The 13022-nt window shown below is 36.5% G+C and overlaps 1 long non-coding RNA gene across 1 annotated transcript in view; it reads right to left on the bottom strand.

Moving 5' to 3' along the window:
• LOC127518817 (uncharacterized) overlaps window positions 1–12743 on the bottom strand; it is a 46188-nt gene extending 33445 nt beyond the window's left edge. Inside the window, exons 1-2 of the long non-coding RNA XR_007931669.1 lie at window positions 12623–12743; window positions 10160–10248 (exon numbers count right to left, since the gene is read on the bottom strand). This is a non-coding gene — a long non-coding RNA (uncharacterized LOC127518817). The remainder of the gene's footprint in view (window positions 1–10159; window positions 10249–12622) is intronic.
• Window positions 12744–13022: the final 279 nt, after the last annotated feature.

Genomic DNA, 13022 nt, shown 5'->3' with positions numbered 1-13022 from the left:
TAATTAGGAGTTTACTGAGGCAAAAGTTGGAGAATTGTCAAATAGTGAGAATTGAACCCTAATCTAAAGTGTGACCATAGTTAATGGTGAACTACTTCATTCAACTGAGCATTACTTACCAATTCATTAATCAGAGTTTCTTCTTAGTTAATAGCATTAACTGGAATGTTAATATTGCATTACTGATTTGTTCCTGCGTAGTTATTCATTATTGCTGAACAGTATTCTAAAAATTGTTACCAAAGTAATAATTTATTTAAAAAAAAAAAAAAAAATCTCACTGACCCTCAGTATTTGTATAATGCCTCACTTTAATGGTGGATGGCAAATCTAATGAAACAAATTAAAATAAATGTTTGACATTGTTTAAAGACTATTAGATGATATAACAGAAGATGACTGACAGAAAATATAAATGCCCAGACCATTAACATTAGCTCCTGCCTATATAAGGTCACACAGTTAACAGTGCATGTCAGAGCACAAACCAAGCCATGAAGTCCAAGGAATTGTCTGTAGACCTCCGAGACAGGATTGTATCTAGGCACAGATCTGGGGAAGGTTACAGAAAAATGTCTGCAGCATTGAATGTCCCAATGAGCACAGTGGCCTCCATCATCCATAAATGGAAGAAGTTTGGAACCACCAGGACTCTTTCTAAAGCGGGCCGCCCGGCCAAACTGAGTGATTGGGGGAGAAGGGCCTTAGCCAGGGAGGTGATCAAGAACCCGATGGTCACTCTGACAGAGCTCTAGAGTTTCTCTGTGGAGAAGAACCTTCCAGAAGAACAACCATCTCTGCAGCACTCCACCAATCAAGCCTGTATGGTAGAGTAGATGAAAAGATGAATCCAGCAATGTACAGAGACATCCTTGATGAAAACCTGCTCCAGAGTGCTCTGGACCTCAGACTGGGGCGAAGGTTCATCTTCCAACAGGACAACGACTCTAAGCGCACAGCCAAGATAACAAAGGAGTGGCTATGGGCTAACTCTGTGAATGTCTTTGAGTGGCCCAGCCAGAGCCCAGACCCGATTGAACATCTCTGGAGAGATCTGAAAACGGCTGTGCGCTGACGCTCCCCATCCAACCTGATGGAGCTTGAGAGGTCCTGCAAAGAAGAACAGGAGAAACTGCCCAAAAATAGATGTGCCAAGCTTGTAGCATCATACTCAAAAAGACTTGAGGCTGTAATTGGTGCCAAAGGTGCTTCAACAAAGTATTGAGCAAAGGCTGTGAATACTTTTGTACATGTGATTTTTTCCGTTTTTTATTTTTAATAAATTTGCAATGATTTCAAACAAACTTCTTTTATGTTTCATTATGGGGTACTGTTTGTAGAATTTTGAGGAAAATAATGAATTTAATCCCTTTTGGAATAATGCTGTAACATAACAAAATGTGGAAAAAGTGAAGTGCTGTGAATACTTTCCGGATGCACTGTATAAAATGCAATATCTGAAAATCAAAGAAAAACAGAGAAAAGAACAAGATGGTTTTCACAGACCCATCATGATTAGGGGCAGGAGAGAAAATCAAGTTCTCAGGATGTCTTAAAAACAGCAGTTCAATCTGTCTTTGTTATATATCATCAAACAGAGTCATTAGGGTGACTGTACTGCAATGAATCTGCTCAGAGCAGCTGTCCGATTCATATCTCCTTTAACAGTAACAGTACATTTACTGCTACATTCACAGAGATGCCAGTACAGTAAATTATTGAGCCTCCAAAGAGGAGGTGAGCCATCTTGGAGTGTAACTCTATGAGGCTGTACCCTCTCCTGAGTTCAGCTAATGCTCACACCAGTAAATCTGTCAGCTGATGATTTTCCAAGACAGCAACAATGGGGCGGTCGGAAAAGGGAGGGAGGGACCCAGAGGTCCAAAGGTTGGGCCTGTAGGGATGAGGGCCCTGAGATGCTGCACAAATGATGTGATAGATCTGGCCACAAGGTTGTAAATAGCCGGCAGACTATAAGGACTAGGACACTGGGAGGTATACTTTGTACATCAACATCCTCTCTGAAACACAACCCATTGCTCTGTTTTACAACTTTCTCTCTTCACAGTCCATTTTATAGCTGTGACTACACATTTCAAAAGTATTTGCAAGAGACAAGTCAAGGATCTTGAACCCTTCCCAAAAAGATGTTCATGCTTCACTTTTTTCTCATCAATATAAAAAGCCCATATCTGATAGTTGTTCTTATTTTTGAAAGCAGAAATAAGTCAAATCATCCATGTTTGATTTCCTTGATAATGTTTTTTTAGTTTGTAAAGTCTATTAGATCATTAGGAAAAATATAAGTAAAGTGCATGTTAGAACAGCTAATGTGAACTCAATAAATGCAGTTTAGTTTTCTAGAAAATATGATTTTGATTGGTCAGTTGAATCTTTCTACAATAAAATATTGTTGTTTAATCATCCCAAACTGTATAACTGACTGTTATCCCAGGTATTTTCTGAAAACATGCTCATTGGGAAATGAGCATGCTGCTTCTTGAATGTTTCACTACACTCTCAAAGTGAAATGTCCGATGTGTGGGACTAAAAGAGTGTTCACTTTCATCTGAAACAGATGAACGTGAATCTGCCAATGTTTTATTATGTTTGTTGTTTCACATATCTCGGCAGTTTGGATATGAATGGATTGGATATGTTCGGTGAGTGGCGCTAAACCCTAAACCCAACCGTAAACCTATCCGATAGTGTTAACAAAAGCAAACACATTTTAGCTTGCTTCTACAAGTCTTTCATTTCTTTTATCATGACTTTCACGGGACTCGTCCCTGTGATGATGTACCAGATGAGCTACTGAGCGAGTTTAAAGTCAGCATGAAACTGAAGTTGCAATAGTCTTTTCCTCCTTATTGTGACACATATCCGAGTCCTTCAGGAATTGATCGGATGGTTGGATCATTGTCGTTTGCTATTACTGTGATCTCAGGTTGTCCTGCCCTTGCACCAAAAAACAAGTCTTTAGAGAAGAGAGAGAAGAGAAGAGATGTTGCCGCAAGAGGGAGGGGAAGTTATTTTGATAAAAGATTACAAGGGCACATGAATTTTAAAAAATAATGAAGTGCACAGATACATCATTTATAATAAATACTGAAATATTCCAAAAAAAAAAAAAATCAATTTTGATTTCAGAAAAGCCATACATGTGGAGCTGGTTATGTGATGCAAATGTCAAAATGTATTAGTTTACAAGTCATTCATTATGGTAAAAGTGTTTTGAGGTCATAATAACAGTATTGTGCAAGGAATAGGAAGTGCAGAAAAATGCTATTAATCAATAATCTGACCCTGTAATCATAATTTGTGTGAAAAGGAATAAAAGTTCTTGGTGTTTTATTGTTTATTTCAGTTGGAAACTGCAGTGAATTGTATGTATAGGTATGTTTTAGCAAAAATACTATAATATTGCCTTTTCTCATACAATGGCTGTGTTAGTTTCATGTTGCTTGTATCACTCTATCATTCTCTGTCTTCTCTCATAACTCAAATCAGTATTTGCCAACCATGTATTTAGCAGCTAGCCATGTAATAATCCAGATAACGTGTAGTTAGCCGGTCATTATCACAAAACAAACCCCTTTCAAGGTCATACCAAACTTATCCGCTTCGCATCAAGTGTGTATTCTGCAATAATGACCAGTTTGCTGTACATTATTCTCTACTAACATGATTGCCAAATCACAATTTCAAAGCCTACGGACCTGAACATCACTGCATTGTGAATTATAAACTGAAATCAAACTCTATTGCTACACTAAATGCGCTATTCTTACACCTTTTTTCCCCACCGTTGCTTGTTAAGTACCATGCCTGCTGTAATATCAGCTCTCTAATACAACACAAGCCCTGTGTGTGATTGTGAAGGGACAATATTAATTTAACAGTGTTTTATAGTTACAGATCCACTGGAAAATAGAGGCAGGTGAAAACAGCCCAGCTGAGCAGTGAAGATCACAGGCCTCCAGGACTGGCACGTCTGCATGGTGAGGTAAGTGAAAATAGCTTTTCTTCTCATCAGAGGCTTCATTCAAGGTCGGTCAAGCGAGAAGAAGCTTAGAGGGGCCTGTGTTATGCTTGTCTTTTTTGTATTTTAACTCGCTCTTTTCAAAGCACAAAGAATATGGCTCCTATTTTTCATTATAGTATCTATATCTACTTAAAGAGGCATGCATTATTAAAATATATTGCATACTTAAAATGATTGATTAAATATGTTATACTTTGATTTGCTTATTACCAAGTGTTTAATGTTACGTATCATAGAAATAAAGTGAGATTGATAAAAAACAGAGGGGGCATGTCATAAATTCATTTCTACATAATAGTTTTTAAATGAATCACTGTCTGTGTATAATTCCTGGCATTCATATCAATTTAATATGGGATAACAGATTATGCAGTTGAAGGTATTCGAAAGCCTGTTTTCCACAAGGAGATATATATATATATATATATATATTATTCTCCTGTCATTCTCCTAAGCAGTTGACGCAGAGCAGCGCTTTTGTGTTTACGTCAGAACGCCGGATCAGTGTTGGCCGAAGCTGTTCACGTGAACACCACGACGCATGCTTGTGATGCTGACGCAGGAGTCAGCAAACACTGAGCCGGCATTCTGACATAAACAAACGCACTGCACTGCTTCAACTGTTTAGGAAAATGACAGGGGAGAGAAGAAATTGTTGAATAAAGTCATTATTTTTATTTTGTTTTTTCACACAAAAAGTATTCTCGTCGCTGATTTGTAATTGATTTGTTCTACCGTTAAAAAGTCAGTAAGGACAGTATGCTCTTTAGGCTGCATTATTTGATAAAATACAGTTAAACAGTAATATTGTAAAAATGTTATTAAAATTGAACTGTTTTATATTTTAATATATTTTAAAATGTAATTTATTCCTGTGATGTCAAAGCTGAATTTTCAGCATCATTACTCCAGTCTTCAGCATCACATGATCCTTCAGAAATCATTCTAATATGCTGATTTGCTGCTCAGTGAACAATTATCAATCTTAAAAACAGTTGTGGTGCTTACTGTAATATTTTTGTGGAAACTATGATACCTTTTTCAGGATTCTTTGATGAATAGAAACATTTATTTGAAATAAGAATTATCATAAGACTTTATAAATGTCTTCACTGTCAGTTTTGATCAATTCCATGTGTTCTTACTGAATAAATGTATTAATTTCCTTCCAAAAAATGTCTCAATGCATCCCAACTTTTAAACAGCACTGTATATGTTGCTTGTGAATAGCCGTCAATGGAGAAGATGGTTTTTGGACCAAGTTACGGTATCTTCTAGCAGAGGCTAACTGGACCATGCTAACCAGCCAAACCTTGACCCTATGGTTTTACTATACTATGTTGTGATTACATTATTGCTTAAAGGGTTAGTTCACCCAAAAATGAAAATTCTGTCATTAATTACTTATCTTCATGTCATTCCATACCCATAAGACCTTCGTTCATCTTCGGAACACAAATTAAGATATTTTTGATAAAATCCGATGGCTCAGTGAGGCCTCCATTGCCAGCAAGAAAATTAACACTTTCAGATGCCCAGAAAGCTACTAAAGACATATTTAAAACAGTTCATGTGAGTACAGTGGTTCAACTTTAATGTTATGAAGTGACGAGAATACTTTTTGTTCGCCAAAAAGACAAAATAATGACTTTATTCAAAAATATCTAGTAATGGGCGATTTCAAAACACTGCTTCATGAAGATTCAAAGCTTTATGAATCATTTGTTTCGAATCAGTGGTTCGGAGCATGTATCAAACTGCCAAAGTCACGTGATTTCAGTAAACGAGGCTTTGTTACGTCATAAGTGTTTTGACATTTCAATGGTTCACCACTGGGGGTCGTGACTTTGGCAGTTTGATACACGCTCCGAACCACTGATTCGAAAAAAAAGATTCGTAAAGCTTTGAAGCTTCATGAAGCAGTGTTTTGAAATCGCCCATCACTAGATATTGTTGAATAAAGTCATTATTTTTGTTTTTCTTATGGGTGAGGGTGAGTAATTAATGACAGAATTTTCATTTTTGGGTGAACTAACCCTTTAACTCATACGAACTGCTGAGTAAATCAAAGACAATCCACCAGGCTAAAAGTGGAACCCCATGAACCTGCAAGAGAAAACCTGTTTGCTCCTTTGCAGTTTAACACATCTCACACGTACAGGAAGTTGAATAGCACTGACATTGTCACAGCCTGTCCACACAAGAAACCTGTGATTCTCAGAGGCACCTCCCCTTCATCAGCTGCTCTCTGAGCAGGTTATGTGAATATAAGCTCTACCAGAAGGCCTACTGAATATTAATTGGCTGTACGGCAGATGGTTCTCAATAGGGAGCAGGGTCTGCCCTGTGTCTGTCAGACCTCCAGGACCCACAAATGCATGTAAAACAAACAGCTTAATTGCATGTGAAAGGCTACTGAGTAGGGTTATACTCCTCAGTAGGCCACAAGGACAGAGTTACAGCCCTGTCTGAACAACATTGATTGCTAATGTGTCCTGCTCGGACTTGTGTTGCTCGTTAACAAAATGGGCTGATTTGAAATGTGACGCTAATGAAAGCTGATAAAGGCTATGTTATGTTTAGAAAAGCATACTATGTTATTCATACTAAGACTAATATGTAGTACTGAAGGATAAGAAAGATAGTCATGATGAAGTACATGAAGTAGTTTGTTTTTAAAATATACTTTTAAGATTTGAAGTACACTACAAATGTGCATTCAATACAATTAGGCATCTTGTTCACAAGGTACAGTACACAGAGTATTGTATCCCACAATGCAATGCATTTGATCTGACGTTCTATTTCCAATGTAATAAATTAACTAAATGTAATATCAGAATTTGAACATTTTATTGACTTGATGGATAGACTGCCAGGATTTAACACACATACAGTGCGTTTACATGCACACTCATAATGCGATTTTGGCAATATTGCGATTAAACTTTACCTCATGTAAACGCAATACTTCAAACAAACGAATGTGATTGAGCTCATAATCATAGTAACTATCACATTAAACTAGGTGGTTTATGCCGATTTTAAATCGCAATAAACAGGCATGTAAACACCTTAATCGTATTATTAACGCTCTGACCAAAATGCGCATGTGCACAACTTCATGAATGAACTCCGTGACATTATTCTGAAGTTTTCTTTTCTCCAAATTGCTAAACTCTGTCAAAACAACTCGACACACAGTCTCTGCTCCATATCTTCATCGAGATGGCACAAAGTAGAACGTGATGGCAGCATAGGCAAACCCGCCATTGCAATGTTCATCTCGGCAAAAAATGTATTTCGAATTTGATGTGAATAGATTAAAACAATGGCCGGTAACATGCACACTGTATGCCTATCTAAGTGTGGTATAACCATACTTATTAGTGAATAATCAGAGTAATGAAAATTGCATGTAAAATTGGAGTGAAGAGTTCTGCTTGTGTCATGTAAACATCTTACTGCAATCAAGACCTTACTCTGATTATGATAAATAATCGCATTATTGCTGTAAACGTTGTCATTGTCTACTTACTCCACATTGTGCAGTACATTTTCGTGTATTTCAGTTTCACATTTCAGTGACATTTTACCAGACATGCAGTGACTAATAAAACATTGAACTGTGTGGGTTCTAACACATAATACAACCTTAATTTTTACAATCACAGAGTGAGTGTGTCCACAACAGAGTGGAGAACTTTGAAAACATTTGTACAGTCTCTTCAAAAACACCTATCATGTTGCCTGAATGTTGTTCTGAATGTTGTCCATGTGTCTACAATGACTGCACAGAGATAATAAACTTCTATAGATGGTTGACAGTAATGGATTGTAAGACTGATTGTTCCTCTATGGGAACATCTGTCAGACACCTCAAATATCTATCCCATGTTTTCTCTGCATGGAGAGCTTGTTGATATGGGTTTACTTAGTGGAGAAGCCATCTGAGTTCAGTGTAATTATTCAGAATCAGCTTCTCAGTAATTTTAATTGAAAAAAAAAAAAAAAAAGTAAAAATACTGCAGTTAAAAAAAAAAAACTATTAATTTGTTAATTGTCCATTACTTTTCCATGATGAAAATGATATTATATAGTTAGACTGTAATCTGTAGTATAAAGTATAAATTGCCTTGCTTTACTCAGTAAAACCATATTGAAATATATTTTAAATCTAAAAAAATCAAATAATATCAAAGCAATTAGAAGTAGCTGATAGGTGATAGTCTTTCAATTTCATCTCAAAAAATGGGTCCTAGCAACAGAGATGGGCATAAATACATGGAAATGTATTTAAAATATAAAATACCTCAGTTAAAATTTATCAAAATTGGCCATTCAGCGAAGTGGAAATCTATCTGGACCTATTATGTAGAATGAAAATATGTACAACTAGAATGAAAGCATGAGATCAGGTTTTGAAAGAATGACTAGCTGTGTTACAAGTGTGATCAGTTTGGATTTTTGTACTAAGAGTTTTGAAAATGTACACCTTACCTGTGAAAAAAGTACCAAAGCAAAAAAAAAAAAAAAAAAAAAAAAAAAAAAAAAAAAAAAGTAACACAGCTAGTCATTCTTTCAAAACCTTATCTCATGCTTTCATTCTAGTTGTACATATTTTCATTCTACGTAATCACGGTTTCAAAACACAAGAACATTGTGATATGTAATGTGAACATTTGGTTTAATCACTGAAACACAAAAGTATGATCTTCTTTCAGTTTAGTACTTTTAACAATCAGTTCATTCAATATTAAACAATGCAAGATAAATGTTTCAAATCACCCTTGCTGAAATAATTATTTTCTTTATGAGTCTTTATAAGTGTGTCAGTCAGTAGCGAAGACTTTTATATTGAAAAGATTGAATTGCGGAACAAGACGCAACTGACAAATGCTTTGACTACCGACTGTCAGTCACATGAAAACCCCTTAAATGTTAAAAGGACAAGATGATACAGCAGACATTTAAACAGAACATAGGACTGACCTGAAGGAAAATGCTAAATCTGAATGCAGGTAATAAACTTGCTCACTTGCTCTTTTTCTCACAACACTCTTCTACATAATACAGTAAGCTTCAATGAACAATATAAATTGAGAACATACAGTTTACGTTGCTAAGAGTGCTTGCTAAAGGTATTGTGTAGTGATACACAGAACCGCTGGGTGAAGCGGTTATAGTCGTGTTTTATTGTGAATAAAACGCAGCTATTGACCAATCAGAATCAAGGACAGGAACTAACCGTTTTATAATCTAAGATAAATCACTTATAATGTAAAAAGAAATCATTACTTTTGGTTATCTTTATCGGAAATTGCAAACAAAATAAAAACTATAGAATCTGTATCTATAGAAATCTATAGATGTACCAAATTATTTATTGATTAACCATTAAGATCATTTGGATTTAATAGACAAATGTAATAAACTGAACAAAAAGAGGTGCAAATGAAAAGTTTGATAGTAATAGCATTATGAAAGACAGTTTTTCACAACACTTGTGTTGTGAAAAAGGATACTTTGTGATTTTGTGTATTGTATTAACACATAAATACAATCGTAAATAAGTCACAGCTGAAGGGGTTGCACACAACGCCCTTCAGCCGTGACTCGTTCACGATGCTGAAATGTTTGAAAACATGCTGAAATGTTTGAAAAAAATACACATTTGATGATCTGTTGTGATATTAGTACTAAGAATTTTAAAAATGTACCAATTGCTTGTGAAAATTTGACCAAAGCAATTAAAAAAAAAAAAAACTGATAATGACAGAATGCAGCAGGTATATTAGGCTGCTGTCACCTTAAGAGCTAATGCATAGACCATATAAGGCCTATTGATACACATCCGCTTCTCCCAAGTGTTTACCTTTACTTAAGACATAAACCAACTGTGTTTATGTGAAAACTCGGATTGCGTCATATTTTTTGTGTGTATTTGATTGTTTAGCCGCGCGACCGAGTTAAGCCAAAAGTATAGCCTACTTGTAGGTGTTCCACTCTGTCTCGGAGTGCGCACACAGAAATGATGTTCCATTTTAACCCTAATCAACAAACATTATATCCTCACCTTATCTTATTCCTTATTAATGCAAAAAATTCACTCACCCAATGCTAGACGGAGTCGTACAGCTGCAGCTCACATATGAAAGTTGGGGTCGGGGGGTCTGAACTAGATAATACAGGAAATCAGCAGCCTAAAAAAGAGGTTGACACAAAGAAATAAAAAAATAAAAATTAACTGGTTTCATGCAAGTCAAAAATGTCATTTAATCTGACTACATCAGGTCAACAGAAGTACTTTTTTCAGCTACATAATGTAGAAGTAAATCTTTGAAATTACAATTGCAGGTTGCCACTTTTTTCCTGTGTATGTATTAGTGTGCCACCCAATGATTTTGACTATGCCCCTCTGACCATCCCATTTAAAAATTTCCTGGAGGTGCCACTGATGAGTGCTCACTGGTTACATGGGTACCTGATTTCACGTGCACACCCTTCAGTTATGCGATTGTAAAAACAAAACAAACAAACAAACAAACTGCAATTTGTAATGAAAAACAGTAAAAGGGATGTTCCTAAAAATTACATTAAATTATTGTTGTTGTTATTATTATTATTTCCTGGAACTCCCAGCTCCTTTCTATTTTTTTTTTCTTCTTTTTTTTTATTTTTTTATACAGTCTTTTGTTCAATAATCCCACAGAAATTTTAGCAGAAAAGAGTCAAAGAGTCTCAAAGAGTCTTATATATCTTTTTTATCCAACAAATTGTCATGCAACATGTTTGAGCTTGTTGTCATCTTCTCGGTATTCACAGAGTAACACAAATAAACACCCAGAGTGTTCAGATCAAAATTAAAAAAGGAAAAACAGATGGTGCCCTCAAGACAAAATAAGCCATTTTCTCATCATCCATCTGAGAAACAACACCTACAGCCTATTTACACCTCTGCAGGAGGATGCCTGTCTTACTCTATGTGTGTGTGCGTGTGAATCTTTGTGTGTTTTGGAGAAAATAGGAGATTCTTTGTGACACTTTGTTACAAATTTATATAATGCCAAAAAAAAAAAAAAGTTAGTTCTAAGTAAATGTCTCAAAACATTTGTTTGCCGATTCTAATGCAATGAAATTCATACATTTTTAAGTGTGACAGTCCAAATACGTTTGGGTGGCCACTGTATATTAATACTAAAATATTGCCATAATAGTATCATTTAAAAATTATACAAATGATTTTTTTTCCTCTTTTGTTTGTCATAAAACACATACATTTATTCATTCTACTGCAGCGGCCTTGGTGGTACAAGTGCCCAGGCTGTAGTTTACTTTCACCTTGAGTGAGCAGACACCGCCAGAGTCCAGATGGCCTCAGACAGAGTGTGAAGAAGAAAAAAAACAAAGTTGAGAGCAATAGAGAAAGAAAAAAAAATAAGAATGTGACATCCCATTCACCTTTCAGCCATCCATGTACAGCTCATCACTCATAGGCCCATTGTTGATGTTACTTTGAATGTATTATTCTACTAAACAGATAGTCCGCCAGTTCACAAGATCCTTCATGTAAATGGCATGCTGATAAGGTGAGTGTATCTTCTTCTACAAACATCCTAGACTGGGGACGCAGTGTCCTTTGACAAATAACGAAAACCAAAAAGGCTTCTATGTCCCAGCGCACTGATTTGTTTGACTAAGATAAAGTAAAAACCTACAGGACCATTTAACAACATCCCATAACCATCAAAATCACTGCATTGTAGAGTGATATTACATAAATAGCATGAAATTTGATGAGGTTAAATGGTTCATTCAACTCACAGTGCGTGGGAGTAGAAAGAAAGGCTCTCAGCTGATTGTTTGATGACCTCCATCAGTTGACCACTCTTAATAAGGTTGTGTTAGCTGCCTGGAGCGAACAGACTGTTTTTAAAATAAGCAAATTCCTTCGGTGTTTGGTATTATGGTGTAGAGCCACCCCTCCCCCAAATCACCACCATCTCCCTCACTTCATGTCTGTTTGTTGTGTCTTGAGGCAAACAAATAGACATAGGTTAATTATGTTTCTCAAGGGAGAAGGTCGTTTTTGGGAAAGCACGAGTATAAAATATCAATCTCTAAATTGAACTCTCAAATTTGAAGCCCTCTCAGTAGCAGTTCATAATCAGCCCTAGAATGCAGTGACCCAAATCCCAAAGCAACCAGCATTTATGCTGTTTTTGTCTTACTCCAGAGGTATGTAGGGGAGAGAAGTAACAATAAAGGCCAATCACACTGCACTGACAGACGACGATCAACTGCAACAGACACGCCACGTTCACACAGCAGTAGAATATGGTTGTCAGTCCTGTATTTGAGTCCTTAATGCGGTTTCGTTCACACTGGAGTGACAACCGCATTCTATAACTGAACTCACATCAGCAAATTTTTAGGACTCACAGCCGTATTCTCGGAAAACCCGCGATGTGTCAACGCAACCGCACTGGACAACTCGCTGTTTGTTACGTCATACAGTGCAAGAGAGTCAATATGCTAAGAGGTTTCGTGTGTGTGGTTTCACTTTCGGTAACTTACAGCGACGGTGATATGAGCTGTGTGTCATCTGAAGGTTTTAGAGCCTGTCACTGTTCTCCAGCGAAGCGGCTCCCGTCAGTTTGTTTATTGCGCGACTCAAATACCGTGTCATGCGCGAGACACTGCTGCAAAGGACGTGAGACGCGAGTGCAACGGTTAAATGCGTCCGGCTGGCGCGTATTTACATCGAAGCTTCTGTCTGTTAATGAAGATTAATGAAATGTCAGTAGACCCAGAAGATTTTAAAGCGTGCAGTTCATTCATAAATACCTAATGTCGCTATGGAAATACAAACCCGAAAATAAAAGACAACTGCGCTAGTTGTCTTTTGTCTTCCGGTTTGTATTTCCACAGTGATCTTACGTATTTATGGATGAACTGCTCGTTTTAAAATCTTCCC

Source organism: Ctenopharyngodon idella, chromosome 9 (assembly GCF_019924925.1).
Source record: "Ctenopharyngodon idella isolate HZGC_01 chromosome 9, HZGC01, whole genome shotgun sequence".
In the NCBI taxonomy this organism is placed as follows: Eukaryota; Metazoa; Chordata; class Actinopteri; order Cypriniformes; family Xenocyprididae; genus Ctenopharyngodon; species Ctenopharyngodon idella.
The sequence above is the reverse complement of the archived record's forward strand: the minus strand, read 5'-3'. Positions and strand labels throughout refer to the sequence as shown.